Here is a 23,385-nt window from a genome sequence, read left to right on the forward strand (position 1 = left end):
TCACATGATGTACCAATCACATAATGTACCAATCACATGATGTACCAATTATATAATTATATAATGTATGGGTAGATTAGGAGGTTGCTAGATAGAAAATCATAAGAAGCATGCATTTTGTAGACCATAATCTCCTGGGACCTTATTTGTTGATTAAGACAGGTCTACAGTTGGCTAGATGCAGGTTTTACTTGTATATGGAACTTTGCCTTGAAATCATAAAACTCAGAACTTGTTTTAACCAGTCAGAAATACCCTTTTGAATGAGTTTTATGATTTCCAGGCCTGGATACTTGTAATAATTTGGGGAAAATGTATGCTGGGAAAATATATTTGAATCATTTAGATGTAATACTTCCATAAGGATTTAGGAGATAAGAAAAAGCATAAACCTTCTCATTCACTTTGTATGGATAGAATTCAGTCCAATATTTTTTACAAAGAACCCCATTGTTTCTGGAACAAAATTAATTGTTGTAGACTTTAGCTACACAGCTTCACCTGTAGGTAATAGACAAGCTTATATGCTGACAGATTGTCAGCAGAATGAAAAGTCTTGTCTCATTTCATGCATTCTTTGTGTTGATGAATTACACATTCTTTGAGTATAATTCATAATACATAATTTACTGGATTTTACAGTTCTCTTGACTAAATTACTCAGTGCCAGATTTTATATATATATATATATATATATATATATATATATATATATATATATATATATATATATATATATATATATATATATATATATATATATATATATCTCTGTGTGTGTGTGTATACATAGCACTAAAATAGCAGTTCCTTTCTTCTGTGTATTTGGCTTTAATTGGCTCAGTGTAAGTTGGTTAGCTGTATCATATGGCTACTTTTTTTCCTCAATAAATGTGGAAACCTGTTTAATTGAACACCACATCTCCTGTGTAAACAGGGGGGATGCTTCCATTCATCTATTGTATGTACTCACTTGTAAGTCAAACTGCAAACAACAAAGATCCTGATCTGTCATAGCATAATGTGCCCGCAGACCAGGGTCTATATTGTTTGCTCTACTGATGACTCTTAACAAATAGAGCAGATCCAGATCTGCCCATGCATTATGCGGCAGCAGATCTTGGTCAGTGCAGTTTGCAGTTGGACCCATCTTATAAGCATGTATATATAGTATGTAAACTTCGAATTAAATGTAAATAAAATGGTGATTCCCTTGTCTTGGGTTTTAAGTTCAGAGACTGGAAAATCAGGAGTAATTTTTGACAGAAAGTATTGAAAAGGTAAGTTTATGAGACTAGCTATTGAAAAATAATTATCATCAGGAATTGTAGCTCTTATAAATGATAGAAAAGTGTCAAGTTCAGTTGGGTTGTTTGTCTGGTTCTGTCTGCTCTTACTGGAGATGCTTATGAAGAAATTGTTGAACATTTCCACAATGTCTTGTACAGATGTTGCTGTATCCTCATTTTGCTTAAGTCCAGGGGGAAAACAACTGTTCCTGGGTGGGTTCAGCTCCTTTAGATGCTTTCACAATGTCTTGGTACTCTTACTTTCATCAATAGCCTGTTTATAGTACTTAGTTCTCTTTTGCCTTATCTATCAGTTGTTTAGTTGTATCCCTCCACTTTCTATAGCTGTTCATGTCTTTTTTCTTGTAGAAATCATCTCTTAGGTGCCTAGCCTCATTGATCTGTGGGGTAATCCACTTGGGTGTAATTTGGTGTTCAACCCTTTTTGTTTTTAATTGGGACATGCTTGTGTAAGGCTGCATGGGACATCTGCTACAATTTGGCTAAGGCAATGTTGACATCAGCTATATTGCTGTCTCCTACTGTCTCAGATTTCTATGCCAGTTGCTTTTATTGTTGGTTATTATGCAGACATCAGCTTCATGAGTAACATCAGGCCCACTTCAGCCTCTTGCCAAGTAAGGTGTGGGCAAAATGAACATAATCTCAGCTTGAGGATTTGATCCCAGCACACAAGATTTCTGATGGGTCAGTACCTTAGAATCCTCAGCTGTTGGGTTTACACTTCACAGGTTAAAACTTTAGTCCTGTAAATGTGGTTACGGGTAGTGCACAAAGTCTATGCATTTTGTATTTAAGTTACTGTTCATGGCATTACTCTCTTGGGTTAATTCATGATCATAATTGATTTTATTATGACAGATATGGAGAGAGAAAAAAGCACATGCAACAATGATCAGCAGTTTTAAATATTTTAATGCTCCACAAATGTGGCTGTTTGTTCGAGATAACCGCATTAGCAGGTTCATAGCAAATCTGCCAAATTAAAATGTCATCTTGAACAACGGTTGCCATGGCATCTAGAAATTATGATCAAACATTTGTGTGCATCATAAAAAGTTAAAAGGCCAGTTCAGGTCTTAATCATATTCACCACAGGTATTGATTTATACTGAATCATATTAACCTTATGTATGTATGTATGTATGTATGTATGTATGTATGCGATTTTGTTAGGCACCACATATCTGGGGGTAAATTAGGGATATACTGACCAGCTGGAATCTTTAGGTTGCCTTTAAAAGGATATACATTTTTATAACAAGGACATATATTAAGACTTTCAGGGTGAGGAAAATAACTTTTCATCCAGAAAAGGGGAGCAGGAATTAAAACAGAATTACAGCATCCACCTGCCCACCCCAGCTTCATCTAACCACATCTATCTTGAAGATAAAATGGACAGTTTTGAACGTGTAGTTCAACCAAAGTAGGTTGTACATTGAAACCTCACTATTGTGACATCAGTAAAATAAAATAGGCTGTACAGTGAAACCTCAATATTGTGACATCAGTAAACCAAAATAGGCTGTACAGTGAAACCTCAATATTGTGACATCAGTAACCAAAATAGGCTGTACAGTGAAACCTCAATATTGTGACATCATTAAACCAAAATAGGCTGTACAGTGAAACCTCAGTATTGTGACAGCAGTAAACCAAAATAGGCTGTATGGTGAAACCTCAATATTGTGACAGCAGTAAACCAAAATAGGCTGTACAATGAAACCTCCATATTGTGACAGGAATAAACCAAAATAGGCTGTACAGTGAAACCTCAATATTGTGACATCAGTAAACCAGAATCCTGTTCAAGATTAATTATTTTTAAGGTCCTGATTTTTCCTTCAGTCATATCAATTACATTTTACTTAGTAAACCTAAAACTATCTACTCTGACATCATAATAAACCCCATAAAGCCAAAATGTTATCAGTTATGTGTCTAGCCATTTTCTAAAACAGCCTAATTAAAATCCAAAACTTCATCAGGCACGAGTCCAACCAATGGTCTTGAAACTGCCTTATTAAAACACTTTGAACAGCCTAATTAAAACGCATAGCATACAATAAAGCAGCCTAATTAAAAGGCATACAACAAAACAGCATAATTAAAAGGTATAAACTTAAGTCCAACCAATGGTCTTAAAACTGCTTTGTTCAAACACTTTGAACAGCCTAATTAAAACACATAGATAAAACAGCCTAATAAAAAGGCATGCAATAAAAGAGCCTAATTAAAATCCAAAACTTCATCAGGCACAAGTCCAACCAATGGTCTTGTAACTGCTTTATTCAAACACTTTGAACAGCCTAATTAAAAGGCATAAAATAAAACAGCCTAATTAAAAGGCATAAAATTAAACAGCCTAATAAAAAGGCATAAAATTAAACAGCCTAATAAAAATCCAAAACTTCATCAGGCACGAGTCCAACCAATGGTCTTGTAACTGCTTTATTCAAACACTTTGAACAGCCTAATTAAAAGGCATAAAATAAAACTGGAACATAGAAGCACATGCATTCAAGTCGGAATTCTCAGAAGTAAATATTTTCAGATTTGGTTGGCTATTGATTTTAGTTGATATTAATTTTTTTCATTTATCTATGCAGGAAGATTGACCTGGTTATGTCTCATTCATTGGTGAGAATTGTGAAGTTCAGTAAAACAAAAGAACCATGAAACAGAAATTTTGATACTGCCCTGGAAGCTTTAAGTATTGCAAGGTTTCACTGTTCATAATTGACCCAGTTCATATGGGTTAGGCCAATTTAAAAAACCATGTGCTTCTCTTTTTAATATTGGAAATAAAGATTAGCCCAGTCAGATATCAAGTACCCTATTTATTTTAGAAAAGCTCCACAAGGGTTTTATGCATGTCTGTTTAATTGAATGACATGCATGAATGGAGAAAACAGAAAGCTAAAAGTGTTGACAAAGGAAATTATCTGTCTCTCAGATCAAAAGAAAGAAACATTCTCCAAACCTAGTTGCATTCAGGTGTGTTAAAAATGTCTATACGGGTAAATCTCCAGGGGAGATAAAGTGAGGTCTGCCATCTTTGTTTAGTTGGGTGATGTTGTGGCTAAATTAAAAGAAAAGAATCGTATATGAGAAATAGTGATACCATCTGGACTCACTTTTAAGTCGAGTCAGACTGCAAATAACTAAGATCCTGTTCTGCCATATCATAATGTGCCTGCAGATCATGGTCTATGTTGTGTGTTCTACTCTTAACAAACTGCATAGACCCAGATCTGTGGGGGCATTATGCGGTTTGCAGTTGGACTAGACTTATAAGTGAGTATGTATGGTATTCAAATCTGTAATGGCATTTAATAGAGCTAAACCCCATATTATTTACTTATCTATTAATTTTGCCTCTTGAAAGAAATAAAAGGAAATGTCTTTTCTTATTGGATGCAGTTTGGTATTACCCACCCATTACATATAACCTTGATGTTGTCTTTCATTTTGAATGTGTTGATGTTAATCATATTGATGTTAATGCATATTGACATAGCTCTTGATTAGTTGTGTACTCTGCAAAATGAAAACAAAACAAACAGAAACACATAAATATTTCTGGTTACACATTTTGAATTATTCAGAACATTTTAAATTTAACATTTAGTCCAAAGTTGTCACAACAGGTGGCAAAATGCAGAGACCTTATTGTTTTATTATGGCATGTTCAATCAATATAAACATCTCTGGATTGTCCATGCATGCTTGAAATAATATTTGATTATTTGATCACTGAAAACACCTGTTCCCAATATACCCGGTAACCATATAATCAAATGCACCCCATAAGTTGTTTTGGTTACTGAGGTACTTGATTCATTAGGTGAGGTGTGATAAATGTCAGACTGCTTTGGTGGCATAAGTGGTTAGAATGTCTCCCTCAGATGTGGGAGGTCACAGGTTTGAACCCTGGCCAATTCATATCGCAGACTTATAAAAATGGTACCAGCAGCTGCCTCACTTGGCACTCAGCATTAGGAGGCTGGTGGTAAGACTGATCAGTCTGGTGTCAGGATAATATGACTAGGTTGGACATCTTGCCACATGTCTGCAGCATGATGCCCCATTGCTAGACATCACTATTAACTGCTACACTTCAGACATCATAATGATATGACTCATATTGTTAAAGTTATGTTCAAAATCCAAAAACACACTCACACAAAGACCCTATCTGGTTTGTGACTGAGATCTATGGTGAGCAAGAGCATGTCAGTGACCTGTTTAAAACTGAATGTTGCCAATAGGTGCTGCATATTTTTGGGTGTATAAGCATTTAGCATGAACTGCTTTTTAATGTACTTTGGAGGTAGTCAAATGTGTTGGTGAAACAGTAGATAATTCATGCCCTTATTCTATACTCATCATGTTAGTGTCACCGACGTTTAGCAAGATTTTCCAGCAGATGTGTAAACCTGTATAAACTATACATATTTTATGCAATTGATCCAAAAGAACAAAGAATTTTTGCTATTTATGTGATCTAAGTTTTTTATGAATGCCTGTCAGTTATCAATGTACTTGATATTTAAAGCCTCATTTTGAACATCAGTTTGGTTGTAAGCCTCATTTTGAACATTAGTTTGGTTGTAAGCCTCATTTTGAACAAATCAGTTTGGTTGTAAGCCTCATTTTGAACAAATCAGTTTGGTTTTAAGCCTCATTTTGAACATTACAGCTTGGTTGTATAGACCTTTACCAGACCCTAGCATTTCAAAGATCTCACACTGTTGCACAAAATCGGGTTGAACAAGACTGTTTTGTTGCATTAACAAAATATCTAATAAAATTTCAAACAACAGTCATAAACTATGAATAAAATACAAACTGGGGAACAAAATGCAAAAATTCAGAATTGACTTTCATGATTTTGTGGATATAATTTGTCAATTTTGCAATGAATGATTTGGTTTGGATTTTTGGGGTTTTGAACACACAAGGAAAAACTCAGGAGGACCCTGAGAGGAACCACCAAGCCATGGCAACCTTTCTCACATAAGCACTTGGCAGAATAATTTGTCGGCTGAGTAACATTTTCTATGATGTGAACATTGACAGACCACAACAAAATGTTTTTATAAAAAGAATGATAGTGCTGGTATAAAATCGCAGCAATATGGTGCAGAATTGTCTAATCACATATTTCTATTATCACCTGTCAGTTACCATCATTTGATATCCAATTACAAGGGGACAATTACTAATGATTGTGTACCATGATTTACCAGAGTCAACTACATGTTTGAACTTGTGTATTGTCTCTGTCTGGTTTTTATCAGGGAGGTCCTGTGCACTTTGTAACCTTAATTATTCATGAAGAGTTGACGCATTGTAGTCAGTAGGTAGATATGTATTACATACAGCTTATCAATCTATCTGTATTTAAATTTGCAACTGTCTGATTTTCTATGGCTTCTGTGTCTCTTGAACTCCAGCATTCATATTTTTACTGTCTGAATTCTTTCTTACTGAGTGCATCTCTCTCCCTCTCTCACTGCTCCGGTGGCCTTGTGGTTCGAGAGTCCACCTCGGAAGCGGGAGGTCATGGGTTTGATCCTTGGCCAAGTGATACCAAAGACTTTTTAAAATGGTACTAACAGCTGCCTTGCTTGGCACTCAGCATTAAGAGGTTAGTGTTAGGACTGGTCGGCCTGGTGTCACGATAATGCTGCTGGGTGGGACATCATGCTACATGTCTGTGACATGATGCCGCAGTGCTAGACATCACTATAAACTGTCACACTGCAGACATGGTAGTGATATGACTGAAAAATTGTTAAAGCTGCGTTAAAAATCCTAGTCACACTTCTTTCTCTCTCTCTCTCTCTCTTTCTCTTTTTTGATGTTTTTTATATGCATGCCAAAAAACAGGGTGTATAATATTCTGATCTCCTTCCATGTAGGGTTGTATTAGGTTATCATTGATCTGTACCAAACTTTGTGGATGACTTTGGGGTAAGGATGAAGCCTGTTGATTTTGAGGTTTAAAATGAATCTAAGGCCAGTGGCACCGAAGGAAGAAAAATGGTTTGTGTGCAGTTACATGAAAGGCCTGGGCCAAACTGTGTGTATCACTTGTACTTGGGTAAAGGAAAAGGCCTATTGATTTTGGGGTAACACAATCAAAGGTCATGGCATAGATGATAAAAACGTTTTTTTCGTTTTTTATTTTACCTCGAAAAACGTGTTTTTTTACGTTTTTTATTTATTTGCATTTTTTATATTTGGTACTTTCTTTTTTTATATCATCGGCCATACAGGCAGTCCTCTGTCATACTCTAGATCACTGTTCTAGATAACAAATATCGATCAATAATGAATCTATAATGCTAGCCTACGATACTGCACGTAAACATGCTACAGCATAGTGCTGATATCTGGTAGTGTAGGCCGGGCGTTGTCAGATCAGTCAGATGGTGATAACGACATTGAGTGAAAAAAAATTCAATGTTATCTGGACTACGGTTTAAAACTTTCGACATTTTTTCATATTTGTATCACTGAAACTTTAAAACTGGTATGTAGCGTGTAAATAAGTAAAATATTGATTTTTGTGTTGCCTAAAAACTACTGGAACGTTTTTTTTTCATTTATTATTTATTGAGGAAAAAAATGCGTTTTTTTTACGTTTTTTTATTTTAATTTTAACGTTTTTAACATCTATGGGTCATGGTTACTGAGATTGAAGGGAGAAAGAAAAGGTTTTGCACTATAAATGGGTCATTTACTAAAATGTAGTCTTACACCACAGGCCTGGATTAAGCTTTGCGATGAAATGCCTTTGGGGTAAGTAGGAATCGACTGTTTGGGTTCAAAAGATGAAAGGTCTAGACCACTGTGGCAAAAAGACTTCAGATCACAACTAAATACTTTCACCAAGGTATGGAGAATGACCTATTTGGATATAAGGAAGCCTGTTAATTTGGGATCAGAGATAAGTGGTCATGGATACTGTGACTGAAAGAAGAAATATGGTTTTTGTAATAATAACTTTAATTTTACATCATGTTCCTTGACCAAAGTCTTCACTTGGGGTAAGGACTAGGTCTGTTGATTTTGGGATTGAAAGGTCAAAGAGAGATGGGGTTTTGCACAATACCCTTTATTCTAAATTATGTTTCTTAACCAAAACTTGTAGCTGGCTGACAATTATGGTAAAGAAAAGAAAAGAAACCTACTGATTTCAGGGTCTAATGTTTCAAGGTCACGAATAAGCCCAATTAAAAAAACAGTGCAAGTTTAGTTCAGGACTGCATACATTCACCATTGGTCAAGGTCAGTGATACATGCTGGTCAATAATATCCATAGGCAACCATACCTTCATAGTGGACAATTAAAAACTGGTTGGGCATATAATGTGCTGTTCTTGGTTCTTATATCTCCATTTTATTTTGTATTTGACAACATAATGACCTTGATCTTCCTCAATAAACTTTGCACATATGTGCTACACTACCTTCCTTCACAGGGCCCCGAGTGGTCTAAAGCGCTCTCCATTACGGATCACTGCCATCTCACCTCTGTCTGCGTGGATTCGAGTCTCGGATTCAGCCAACATGTGCTTGCCAGTAGTTTCTCATGGGTCGGTGGTTCTTTTCAGGGTTTTCCTGGGTTCTTCCTCCACCATTAATACTGGCCGCCATGTATAGCCTATCGTGTGCTGAAAAATGGCGTTACACCCCACAACAACAACAACAACAACCTTTCTTCATTTTGAAAGCTTTACTGAAGTTCTTCAAATGACTTTGTTTCCATGGAAATGTTGTTTATATCCTTGTTGTCAAGAAGCATTTGTGTCCCTCGTCAGTTTGAAGAGTTTGAACAAAATTAATTTAACTGTCTTCATATTGAGGAAAACTGATATTTTCTTCAAAGGAGATTATATTGACTGGAAGAATTTATTGCTGAAACAAAGAAACAAAATCTTGCATCTTTGAAACATATCGAATCCTTTGCAGAACATTGATTGCTTATCAAAAAGTTCATGTTACTTATGTAAATACTGGAAATTTAAATTACCATAGGTCATTGTTTTATTTAGGCAGTGGATGACCTTGGTTCATGTGGGTGGCCTCTTTGTTCCTAACTAGTTCCTGTGACAGTACTAAATCATCATTTGTTTGGTGAGGTCACAGAGTACATGCATAAATGCAATGGAAGCTCAAGATGTGCATGCATGCGTGTGCACAGGAAATGGATGGTCTAGTGTGTTTGAAGGGACCAGCCATCTTAAATTACCAGATGTTTGAAAAAAGACAGAATGCCAGATTCTATACCTTTGTAATTAAATCTTGAGATATACTGAAAAGGTTTTCAAAGAGAAAATAGCAGAAGCATAAACGTCCATTATATGGGTGTATAATGTATTCAGTATTCACCATTAGAGAGGAGAACAGTAATTCAAAATATTGTATTTAAAAGCATACCTTACGTACTCACTTATAGGTTGCATTAGTAGAACAAACAACATAGACCCTGATCTGTAGGTGCATTATGCTATGGCAGATCAGGAATTTTGTTAAAAATGTGACGTGACTTATAAGCAAGTATACATGGTACATTAATTTGACAGGTACCATGGCTGCTAGCTGGCAAATGAAGTCCAACTTCTGAAAAGCAAGACTTGAAATAAATTCTCATGGATAGAAATGATTTTTTTCTTTTTCTTCAGTAGATGTAATGATTTATCAAGTAAAATTGACTAATATTCAATAATGCATGTGTTTATTTGAAGTTACTAACCAGATGCCCTTGAAATTAAACGATACCAATTTTGCCATATTATATACAATGTCAACTTCAATATTGATATTTGGGTATATTGTGTGAGGTTGAAGGTCATCATATTAAGTGCACACTATGGTCCCATTTCACACACACACAAACACACACAGACACAGAGGAGAATAAGCTATCTTTGGCTTCTAAATGATTTTAAAATGTGATTTTTTTTTAACCTTGTATAATTTATCAAATAACACTAGCTGAAGAGTTTTAACTCAGATGAAGATTCTGCTGTTTGGTAGATGAAAAACCAGGGAAAACCCAGGGAAGAACCACTGACCCACAGGAAGCTACCAGAAGGCTTTCTCACATTAGGCGAACTAAAAATGTGTTTCCAGTTAGCTGACCATCCTGTTTTTCATTGCCAACCCTAGTGGGTTTTTTTTATTTGTGCATCTAATTGACCCAGTTTGCACAATAATTGAAGCACCTCGTACATTATATATATTTTTTATTTTAAAAAAACTACCCTAATTTCAAAACCAGTGCAATAGGAAACACATATTGGGGAGGCCACATTGGCCAAGCCTGAGACTTGAACTCACATGAACAAATGTGATATGTCTGTGATCTGTAAAGGCAAGTGCCAAAGACCACTTGGCCACCCAGGGCCTTAGCAGGAGCAGTGATAAACTGGTAATGAAAAAGATGGTACAACTCAGAGCTATGCTTCATGGAATGTTTTCTCCAAATTGGTGAAAATGTATTGAAAACGTGATTTCAAACAAAATTCTCTCTGTTCCTCATGTCGATCTTGATTTTTCTTACATTTACATCCTCTCAAAAAAGGAAATATCTGTCATCAAAGGACACAGTTATGTTCCTTTTAGTATCCTAATTAGGAAGGTTTCATTATATTTAGGATCAAGGTACAAGCCTTTCTTTACAATATTATCTCTCACTGACCAAAAGCTTCTTTTGGAAACATGGCTTTGTTTCCATAGTTCAGAAGTTTACTTGGATGAATAGGGTTTCTTCAAAAACCACTCTCATAAACTTGCAATAAAATCAGATTAATTCAAGCATGTATCAAATTGGGTAATTTTGTCCAACCCAACCATTATATAATCCCCTCAATAATGTGGACAAAACTTCTTATTTAGTTCTTTTTCATGTTTTTTAGTCTTGAAGTGATTGATCGTGTTTGAAAGGTTCACCAAAATTGAGACTGATCTGAGAACATTGAGAATTGGAAAATGTGACAGTCTGGATTGCGATATCAGTTGTGAAAGAGCTCTGTATCAGCAAACATCCTTCGGCTATTCAAAACTTCTTTACTTCAACATCGAATGTGTAGGGACTTTAAGAACAATTGAGGTTTCTGGTTATAGGCTGCATTAGGCACATGGGTTATGGGAAATTGTAAACAGCATTTTATTAATGAACTTTACACAAAATGTTTGCACATACCTGCATGTCTGAGATAACCCGTTTGACCATGGTGAGTTTAAACTTTGGTACCCCATTTAGTATTACACTTGTGGATAACGAGTAAGTACATAGATGTGTATACATTATGGAACTTGATAAAGCTAATCCAGGCTTCATGTTATCTTGGCATGAATCCAGTATCATTTTTCATTGCCTATCAACCTATAGAGGTCAAGAAAGTATTGGTTTAATCTACAGTTATGTATTTATCTTCAGTTTTATCACTGGACTGTTGATTTTTGAGAGTGAAGTGACAATATAATCCCCAAATTTGTGTCACATTTTGGTCTTGCATGGGAAACAAAAAGTTACACACCTGTTTCACCTTTGGTTACACTTTTATGTATTTGTATGTATAATCATGTGTACCTTAGATTTACTTTGAATGCAGCTTTTTTAAAAATGCACTATCAGAAATGACCATATATTGGCAGCATGGTAGGAATTAGCAATTTTTGTGTTGCTGTGCGTAAAACACCAAAATAAAAAAACATATTCCATGTTTCATCTTGTCTTTTAATTTCAAAAGAGATTCAATGATTTCAGTTAGTTTATAGTATTTTATCTTGTTGATTTTAAAAAAGGAATTCTAGAAAACCCTTAGATTCCCACACCTAACAATAGAGATAAACTAAAAAAGCTGTCAGAACCTGTTTTCTATTTTAAAGTTAGAATAATTGTTAGGCCTAATCAGCATGACATTAACTGTTCAAAACAGGAAGGTAAGGGGTTCATCCAAGATAAACTTGTAGATTATACAAGACAGACATTTAAGGGAGCCCTGTATTGATTGTATTATTGACCTTGTATCAGTGATTATTATGAACTGCTTACTACATATTTATATGGAAACATACATACGTACAAACATACATACATACATACATACATACAGACACACACACACACACACACACACATAACGTACATACAGCTTCAGTATGTCTTTCTTAAAGAAAACACTATTTTGGGGGCCCAGAGTGGCTGAGTGGTCTAAAGCGCTCTCCTTTTGATTTTGATGTTATTCCTTTTTTTTAAACTTAGTTTTCATTTCAACGTTTCTTTCTTTGATAATCGTTCTGAAAACAGATCTTTTTTTTTATTTTGTATAATTTTTATTTCAATTGCTAAATATTTAGATACAATAATAATAATAATAATAATGTTGCTGTTGATGCTTTAAACTAAACAGTGATAAAAATATATGATGATCAAAATATTTATTTGTTCTTTACATTTTAACAGAGTTTTATAAAAAGCTATGCTTGGTAAATTATGACAGAAAAATATTATTTTCATAAATTTTAATCATTGAAGATTACATTGAAATAAATTTATTAATGATGTTGATCATAAGATTTTAATTTTAATTTTCTTTCAAGTACAGCATAACAGATATAGAAATTCTGGAATATTTGTTTGGTGATTATTTTCCTGCAAAATAAGTTTTCATACGAAAATTTTAATTGTTATGTCAAAGAAAAAGTTTTGTTATATAAAAATAATCATGAATATAAACTCAAAGATACATTACACGTGGCAGATGTTCTTAGTTACTATGGTATTGTTCTTTTGATTAGGACAGAAATCCTGCATGTATATCTTTCATGGAAATGGGCCAAATTCATATTAAATGCTGTTTACACATTATAAATCATAATATTAGCAATAACCAGACAGGTGAGGGCATTTTGCATAAAATTGAAGACAAAAGCTGCCAGATGTTTCCCATTTTCTTTTTGTCACCAACTCAGATTATTTAGTAATGGGATTCTGTATGATCCAAATGATGGAAGCCAGCTTTTCATGTGGTGCTAAGGGGAGATAACTGATTATTGAAGACCATTAAGATGACAGAGATCTTTGACCTTTATAGTGATTTGGTGTAAGATCTGAAATGCAGGGGTACTGAAGTGTCTGTTGCCTACAAGGACCACCCCACCCCTGGGGCATAATCCCTTTCTCAGTTTTGTAAATTGTTTGTCTTTCATGATTATCCCAGTGATAAATGTTTTTTTGTTTTGAGAATTAACAACATTCATTTATTTAATTACACGCCATGATAAAGAAACCTTTCCAAAAAAATGGTGATATAAATGGAGTCCTTGACTCATTAAAACAACTAAATGTTCCATCACTTTTTGCAATGACTTAAGAAATCAATTTCCTGGCATGGCTCTCATTCAGGAAAATGTTGGGGCTAATTTGAATAACACCAAGGTGCCATGTTAGCTTAGATAAACAAAGTTTATATACAGTTTATTTAAGGATTAATAAACAATTACCCCCGAATCCGGAATAATTAAGTGTGTTTGTTTGGGGGAAGGGTGGCTGGAACTGGTTAGCAGATGTGAACCTGTTTGATATGAAAAAAATCATTGTGGACAGGTGAGGTTGAGCAAACTGTCCATTGAATTTTTTTTAGAGTGCTGCATGTATATTTTGGAACAAGACAAACTGATGAATGAATAACAGCCATAGTTAAAGAAAGTTGATAGAGATGGAATTTACTTTATTATACCAGGTGACATTTTCACAAGATTGATATTTCTATGTGTAGAACAGGGCTGTTGAAGCATCTCTTGATAAAACTCCTCAACGTAAAGGTAAGTCTACACATGCTATGATGCCCCAGTGCTAGTCATCACAGTAAACTGCCACACTGCATACATCATAGCGATATGACTAAAATTGCTAAAGCTATGTTAAGATTCTAAATCACACACACACACACACACACACACACAGATGAAAATGAAACTCTTCAACATAGAGGGAAATTTAAACATGACAATGAAACTCTTCAACTAAGAGGTAATTTTAAACATGACAATGTAACTCTTCAACAGAGAGGTAAGTCTACACTTGACAGGATTGAAAAAACACCAAAATACAGAGCCTGCCTTAACAATTATTAAATGCTTACCGGTACATGTCATGTACGACATGTTTCTGTAGTGTACTGTGTCATTTTGCTGCATAATTGTGGTGGAAACTAAGTGTATTTTTATTTCTACAATATAGATAGAGATCAGTATTGAATTAGATAATTGGTAGAACTTGTGATAAAATATCATGATTATGATTTGTCAGAAACTCTGCATGTTGAATTTAATTTGCATCCAGCACAGTAAGTATTTGTGGACATTTTGCAGTGATCTAGTATATTTTCAGTATATCGGGTATTCAGATGAGGTCATTTGACTATTAGCCGAGAGAATAAGTAAGTTTTAAGAAGCTATATACATGCAGATTTCTGGAGAATTCAGGGGGAGACAACCATGGATATTTAGCAGAGCTCAGAATTATTTACATGGTAAACTTGTTGTAAAATAAGTTATTTTAAGATAGCTATCATGGAAACAGTAAAATCAAGTATCACTGCTTGGAATATATTTTTGTTTCTTTATTTAAGTGGCCGCTTTGGTGGCCTAGTGGTTAGAGCATCTGCTTCAGATGCAGGAGGTTGTGGGTTCGATCCCCGGCTGAGTCATACCAAAGACTTACAAAAATGGTACTAACAGCTGCCTCGCTTGGCGCTCAGCACTAAGAGGTTAGTGTTGGGACTGGTCGGCCTGGTGTCAGGATAATGTGACTGGGTGGAACATCATGCTACATGTCTGTGGCATGATGCCCCAGTGCTAGACATCACTATAAACTGCCACACTGCAGACATCGTAGCAATATGACTGATAAATTGTTAAAGCTATGTTAAAAATTCAAATCACACACACACACACACACACTCTTTATTTAAGTGACTATTAAAAAGAGAACAGTGACTTATTTCATTTGTATGTTTTCAAATACATTTACCATGTACAATGAAAAGAAAAGACAACTATACTGTCAAGTTTTCTTTTGAGGATCTTGGTTCTAAATTGATAAAAAATTTGTATGCTAATTAATATATATGAATCACACCTAGCTTTCAGTGTGATGTACGTATACTCGCTTGAAGTATTATGTTCTTTTCTTTAAAAAGTATTGAGTATCTTCAGGTCGTTTGGACATGAAATTAACACATTAACTCCTAGCAACGTGTTAACGTGGCAGGAGGTAGTAGCCTACTGCCAAGCTCTGTAGCATCATGGTCATGCATAATGCACTAAAGTGGGTGGTATTATAGAAAGGTAGACAGATGTAGCTCTACAGTGCTACCAAATAATCTGAAATATCTAGTTGCACTACAAAATCAGAGGGAAAAACCTCATTTTTTGGACCTGATTTTTTTTCTACCCAAAATTCGCCAGTGGTCGGAATTCATTTTTGTGTCTGGATTTTAGACATTTAGGTCTCAGATCTAAGGCAAACCGGTATGAACTGTAAACAGACAGATGAACTTTTGCAAAAAGTAGGATAAGATGGGCATTTGGAATAAAGAGTGGTCTTGATACAAAAATAATGGCTCCATTTACCCCCCTCCCCCACCAAGAAAAGAACTCTCAACTTCTACCCTTCTGCTCATGCGCGAGCCAAATAGCCAATGACAAACGATGTTTCTAACACAACTAGGCAATATGTTATTGAAAGATCACCTGGAATTTGGTGTTTTCGGATCTATTCAGAAATAGCTTTCAAAATGTGTTTCCTACTCAAATTTCATACGAAAACGACAAAAACCTCCAGAGGTTAATGTGTTAAATTCAAAAGGGCAGTTTTAACCAAAGGTTACTCAATCAGAATAACGTCAGATGACGGGAATTAACACCGCATAATTTAACAAATGTAGGGCAGAAAGTCGCAGATAGGAAGGGACAAAACGTCATAATTTGAATTTTCACTATTATAAGAAACATGTAGGACAAAAAGACAGAACATAAAGTCAGACTTTCAATTTTGTAATATTGTGGGATTTTTTGACACAGTTAAAATTGAGATCGTAATGTAGCAGCCATGTAATTTTTTTGTGTGCAATAAAAGCAAATTAAAAGTATACATACACTGACTAGTAATGCTAAATGTAGTAATCTCAGGGTTATATTTTTGTCTTACTTTTTTCCCTTAAAACTTCAGCTACTGAACTGTTTCCTCTTTCCTGTGGAGCCGTCAATTTATTGTAATCATTAATAGCAATTATTACTTGTGATGTTTTGCCGTGTGACTTTTTTTCCCACATGTAAATCATTCCTGTGCAGAGAAACTAAAACTTTTTGGGAGACATTTCCGAGGACTTTCAGTTGAAAATATGTTGAAATCGGGCATGTTTCAGGGTGGACTAAGTTTAAAAATCTTCTAGCACAAATAATTTCTTCAGTTGCCACCCAAAATATAGTCCAAATTATTCTGCAACACACACACACACACACACACATATTTTAATAGTTCAGCTGTTTATTACATTATTCATTATTCCAGACATACTACCTCAAAAACAGATTACACCCATTTTGTGGGCATTTCCAGTGATCAAGTCCCCAAATATGTCCTTGAGGATGATAATAAATGTTTGTTATTGTTTCTAGTCACTTTTTTTTTAAAACTTAGGTCTTGGCTTTCATATTTTTTCTAAAGGTATTATGTTGTGACACTGTCACAAACGAGGTGGTAGCAGGGTCTGATATTGCATACCCTGGGGCAGTTGTTGAATTTAGTTGGGTTTCTTTAAGTCTTAGAAATAAGCTTTCACGCCTTTTGATTTGTGTTTTGGTAAGTCTAAGGAGAATAGCATTCACACTTTTTGTCTGGTATTTTAAGACCATAGAGTGTTTAAACAGTTGTAAAAACACACTGACTGTATAAACTTGGTTAGTGACACCTTATTGATTGTACAACACAGAATGTATATTTCACTTTTACCTTTGTTAAGGTGTTTATTTGGTAGTATAATGCATGACCAACTCAAAGACATGCATATATAATTATATTTGAGAACTACTAGGATAGACTGAACATGTCCATCATATACAAGAAATTCAGGATGGTGATATACAAGGGAGAACCCTTGGGCTCAAAAAGTCAATGGTCAGGTCACTCAGACGGGAGAGTTGAAAATTATGCGAGTTTCTGAATAAGAGGAATTCATCATTAACTTTTACTGCACTTTGTCAATAGCTTGTACTTAGAATAAGGTTTTGGCTTGTGCTATGGGTGTCATTCCACTAGCTCCTTTATCTAGATTATATACCTTAGCGAAACTTTATATGGCTTATATATACAGTAAGGAAGAAACCTATTGATTTGGAGTTTGAACGGGCCAAGGTCAAGGTTATTGTGACTGAAAGAAGAAAAAGTGATTGGCATGAAAAAGACGACTATTGACTTTGGCATTTAAAGGTCAAAGGTTAAGATTATGGGGACTTAAAAATAATTTTCTCCAGTGACCTAAGTGGTTAAAGTATATGCCTTCAATGCAGGAGGTCATGGGTTTGAACCCCAGCCAAGTCGTACCAAAGACAAAAAAAATGGTGCTAACTCAGCATTTAAGAGGTTAATGTTAGGACTGGTTGGCCTGTTGTCAGAATAATGTGACTGGGTGGGACATGATGCTAAATATCTTCAGCATGATGCCCCAGTTCGAGACATGACCAAAAACTGCCACACTGCAGACATCGCAGCGATATGGCTGAAACTTTTTTTAAAGCTACATTAAACATCTAAATCACACTCACACACATAACTAAATTTTGGTTGGCTAACTGATTCTTCACATTGGGAAGAATGGCTGCTCAGCATTAATTTTAAGATGCCATAGATGTTTGGGATTCTTATCCTGTGATGTGACTCTTCACTGAAGTCATGCTTCATTTAATAGTGGTAATCTAGTGCAATTTAAGCCATACACATAGTTTCCACTTGCATTTAACATCAGTACACATAGTTTCCACTTGCATTTAATATCAGTACACATAGTTTCCACTTGCATTTAATATCAGTGTATAGTTTCCACTTGCATGGAATATCAGTTACAAAAAAACAAATCTGAGAATGGTGTTGGCACTGTTAAAAGATTGTCTTGGATGTTTATAACTTTGATTACTTGTTCTGGAAAGGCTTACTTGTTCTTACATTTGCATTGTAGCAAATTTATTATATGTCAGCACTGAGGAACCTAACTCAGTTTGCCAATTTTTTCATGCAAACAAGATTTGGCCAAAAATGTATTATATGTCAGCGCTGAGGAACCTAACTCAGTTTGCCAATTTTTTTCATGCAGACCACATTTGGCCTAAACTTCATCTAATAAGTAATTAATGTCATTGTGTTGTTACAGTACCATAGCCATATCTATTTCTGTGTGCCCCCACATGTAATTCATAATTTATGAATGCATTCCAGTCAGATTTTTTTCAGAATATTCTTTTAGGCTGTAAGTTCTGCTACCATTTCACTTATTCTGCTGTTTTATGTACTGTATATACTTGCTTATAAGTCTATTCAAACTGCACAGACCTACATCTGCTGTTGCATAATGTGCCAGCAGATCTGGGTCTGTGCAGTTTGTTTGGAGTAATCAATAGAACAAACAACTTAGACCCAGATCTGCAGGCACATTATGCTAATGGCGGATCAGGTTCTTTGTTCTTTGCAGTTTGGCTTGCCTTTTAAGCCAGTATAGATGGTATGTTTTATGTGTAATAACATGTACAATGCCAATTAGCAAAATTCCTTTATGCATAGTTTGTATGACCTTAGGTGGAATAACTATGTAACCTTACTGGGAATAACGATGTGGGAGTGGCCACAGTGTGAAGCTATTTATAAACCTTGTGAAATGGATCATCTATAGAATGTGTCCTAAAAAATGAATAGGGTCCCACTTGACTGAGTGTTTTATGAATGGGAGTTTTATGAATGAGTTATGTATGTAAGTAAATATGCATGGTAAGTACACTGAGTGTACAGTGTAGCTCTTAGAATGGGATATAGTGTATGCCACCAGTTTCCTTTAAAGACAGGTGTTAAAAAAAGCTAATTGACACATTATCTATTCCATAGTATTGAATGTGTATGTATCGCTTATATGTGAAATTGGAGCCAGTTCCATGCAGAATGATGAAGATGGGAAATGAGATAGTGACAATCTCAGCAGGTTAAAAGGTACATCATTTCTTAAGGCTGAATGAACTGGGGATGATAAATACGCACATGACTGAATTAGGGATGATACATATCTACATGTATATATGAGAAGGTAATTTATCTTGGTCAACCACTTCTGTCACATCCATCATAGATAGCTATGTGTATTGACTTAATCTTAGCCTAAGGCTGTTATGTAAGAACATTAGCGTGTGATGTGATTAGGATTTTTAATGTAGCTAAGAACATCAGCAATGTCTGAGGAAGTAATTTTCATAATTTTAAGGCACAATTATTCATGACTTGTGCTTCATGCATAATTTCTTAATTTTACAATATGAAATCTAAAGGCAAAACTTACATGGAAACAAAATTCTTGTTTTCGTTCAGGGCCCCCTTCCCCCAGTTTTTGAGGTCACTATATTATAGGACTGAACAAGTCATAAAAGTTATTTGTTGAGTATTCAAATAACTGATACATAATTTTGTCAAGTGATATGTTGAGTTTTCAAATAACTGATGCATGATTTTGTCAAGTGATATGTTCAATATTCAAATAACTGATACATGATTTTGTCAAGTGATATATTGAGTATACATGAGTATACATGATTTTGTCAAGTGATATTTGCCTGCCTGTTTTGTCTCGCCTGCAAAAGCATAGCAGAATGCACCATGAGCCAACCCAGTTGATCTTATTTCACCCCAGACTGCCAGCATCACTCTGAATTTAACAAATCCCCATAACTTGATCATTATCAGAGGTCACCTTGACCACTCAACCAGGGTGGAACACAGTAGTCACATATCTTGTTCAGTAGTTGTATTCAATTGAAACTCAACGGTGGAACACAGTAGTCACATATCCTGTACAGTAGTTGTTGTATTCAATTGAAACTTAACCAAGGTGGAACACAGTAGTCACATATATTGTACAGTAGTTGCTTTCTTAGAACTCAGCCAAGGAGGAACAAAGTAATCAAATATATTGTACAGTAGTTGCTTTCTTCAATTGAAACTCAACCAAGGTGGACACAGTAGTCACATATATTGCACAGTAGTTGCTGTATACTATTGAAACTCTGATAATATGGACCACTCCAGTGGTCTAGTGGTTAGATCATCTGCCTCAGATACTAGTGGTTAGATCATCTGCCTCAGATACGGGGGGTATCAGGCTGAGTCATATTAGGCTTGGCGCTCAGCATTAAGAGGTCAATGTTAGGACTGGTGTCATGATACACCACTCCCTCGATAACTCGCGCACATTGGGGTCCAGAAACAGCGACCGCACTATAAGTGAGGCGCGAGTTATCGAGGGACCTATAAAATAAGCCCAAAACCAATAAAGTGATTGACGACTTAACTGAGAAATAAGGGGGGGGGGGAGTAGGCAGATTATACTGTTGAATACTCACTTTATAATCGTTCTGAGATTAACTGTTAATAAATATCTCTTCATAACGGTGTACTTTATTATTTCCTCATAGGACAACATTAATTTCAGGATAAATTACAGTATATTGAGGCGATCATCGAAAACATTATTCCACGTGGTTTCCGTTCGCTTAACATGTGTACCACTTCACACATTGTGTACTACGTCACTACTTTTTATGTTGAATTGGATACATTCTAGTTTTATTGTTTGATCCAAATTAGGCGTTTTTTTATATACAAAAGATCGACTCTTTTCGAGAAATAGATTTGAATGTGATAGAAGTAAAATGGAAAAAAAACCCAAGGGTTAATCGGTACTAACATATTTAATTGGTCTACAAATTTAAAACAACGTAAATTAGAACAAGTTAATACTTGCCGTTTGTGCCACGCTTGACAAATATCAATTCACTTTTTGAAAAAATCAGTTATTTTGTGTGTGTGTGTGTGTGTGTGTTACTCCTTGGTTTCTCTGCCGCCGAGCAAAATCCCTCAGATTTGTCAACTGCACGAGCTTTACGTAGTCAACATTTTGGGTCTCCAGCCACCTTATGGCAATATCAAAATATTTGATTGCTTCCTGTGCAGAGGGGTGGGGTGGGGGGTGCAACATCTGCGTCTGCATCACTTTCAACACTTGTGTTACTCCAGTTAGAATCGTCTTCTGCTGCAAATTTGTTCGCTATAGAAATAATTATAGTTTCATCTGACATGTATTCGGATGTGGGGCAATCATTGTCAGCACAAATCCACTCCTTCATATCATCAAGAGAAACGCCCATCTCAGGACCATGAGTCTCTGCGAATTTCTACCAAACAGCCTCGGCATTAATGACATCAGTTTCACTGAAACGTTCGAAGTCACTATCATCAACGTTGTCTCTGTTACTGTTTTGCTTTACGTCAAAGGCAGCTCCAAGACCCTTAATCCAGCACCCGAGGTCTCTTGTAATCGATTTTTTTTAATGCAACAAACACTCCCCCAAGTTGTTGATCAAAACAAAGCCGGCATGTACATGTAATTAGGTTCTCACAGAAGTACTCACGGGTTTCGATGTGACGGTCGATTGACTCTTTTCATGTTTTCAATGAACAGAATATGTTGTGATCATAATGTTTACACTGAAACGGAATTAAAGAATTAGAACGTGACTTTCACACAGGAAGACGTTTAATTGGTGTTTATTTCATTCTCTGTTGCCACCGTTAACATTTACCAGAAGTTTTCATTGATCGCTATTTCACTAGACTGTTTATTTACAGTATACTGACAACTATTTATCATAAAAACTTACATAATATATGATATCTTTAAACAGAGGTCTCGCTAGGATTTTAAAACTGGGTCTTTCTGCCTCTGAATTCAATCACTAAATATCAGTACATTTTCTCACTCGGCCGCTAGTCAAAGCCTTTGAACTAGCCGCCTAGCTGTTGCATCATGTTCTTTTTTTTTTTTTTAATGTACTCTTATAAAATGGCAACAGTACATCAAAGAGTCTTTCAGTCACTGAATTCTGTCATTGTAAATATCAGCACAGGTAACTGATCAACACATTTTCCCACAAAGCAGGTGGCTGAAACAGGACCGGCAAATCTTTGAATTTTCCCGCGCACCTATTATATGCGTACGGAGGACTCCTGCCTCAGTGACTTTCTGCGTCCCAGATCAAAAATTGGCGCCCAAATACGCGTAATTAAGCGTTTTCGAGACCTCTGAAATTAATTCTTCTTTTAGAACTTGCAAATTTCAAAATATGGATTATATTTTTACGGGCATTAATCACCATTTTCGATGATAAAACGAGCAACTTATCAAGGTTTAATTTATCAATTCTTATTGTAATTTTTTCATGTTCAGCATATTTTAAAGATATTTTAAATAATTTTCTCTGGGAAAAAATCGGGAGCCAAGACGGACACCGCGTTATAAGCGGGATCGCGAGTTATCGAGGGAGCGGTGTAATGCGACTGCGTATGGCATTATGTTTTATGCATGTGGCATGATGCCCCAGTGCTAGACATCACTATAAACTGCCACACTGCAGACATCATAGTGATATGACTATAAAAAAATTAAGCTATGTTAAAAATCCAAAACACATAAACACACTCTGATAATATGATTTCAGTATAGGCAGTGTTGCAGCTTGAGCAAGGGATCATGGATTTTCCATAATTTTTTGTACAAGGTCCCCATTATCTTGACTCTCATTTTGTCAGGAAAATATATTCTGTTTCCTTAGTTGACATCCATCCACATTTATGTTGGTGCTAATAGTAGTCAAAGTTGTTAAGGCAAAAATCCTGCAAGATTTCAGCTAATATCCATGTTAAAACAGCATATCAGGCCATGAATTTACATGCTAA

The 23,385-nt window shown here is 35.5% G+C and overlaps 1 protein-coding gene across 7 annotated transcripts in view; it reads left to right on the forward strand.

Moving 5' to 3' along the window:
- The window catches only part of LOC149791432 (protein TANC2-like), a 375,205-nt gene that overhangs the window by 282,300 nt on the left and 69,520 nt on the right, over nt 1-23,385 (forward strand). Inside the window, exon 1 of one of the 7 annotated variants that reach the window (XM_089969964.1) lies at nt 19,393-19,593. The exons of the other annotated variants lie outside the window; for them this stretch is intronic. The gene's annotated coding sequence lies outside the window, so the exon portion shown is untranslated. Of the gene's footprint in view, nt 1-19,392; nt 19,594-23,385 lie in introns of those variants that run through there. 7 annotated transcript variants of the gene reach the window in all.

This window comes from Sinohyriopsis cumingii, chromosome 9, assembly GCF_028554795.1.
Source record: "Sinohyriopsis cumingii isolate HCF-2022 chromosome 9, ASM2855479v2, whole genome shotgun sequence".
Classification (NCBI taxonomy): Eukaryota; Metazoa; Mollusca; class Bivalvia; order Unionida; family Unionidae; genus Sinohyriopsis; species Sinohyriopsis cumingii.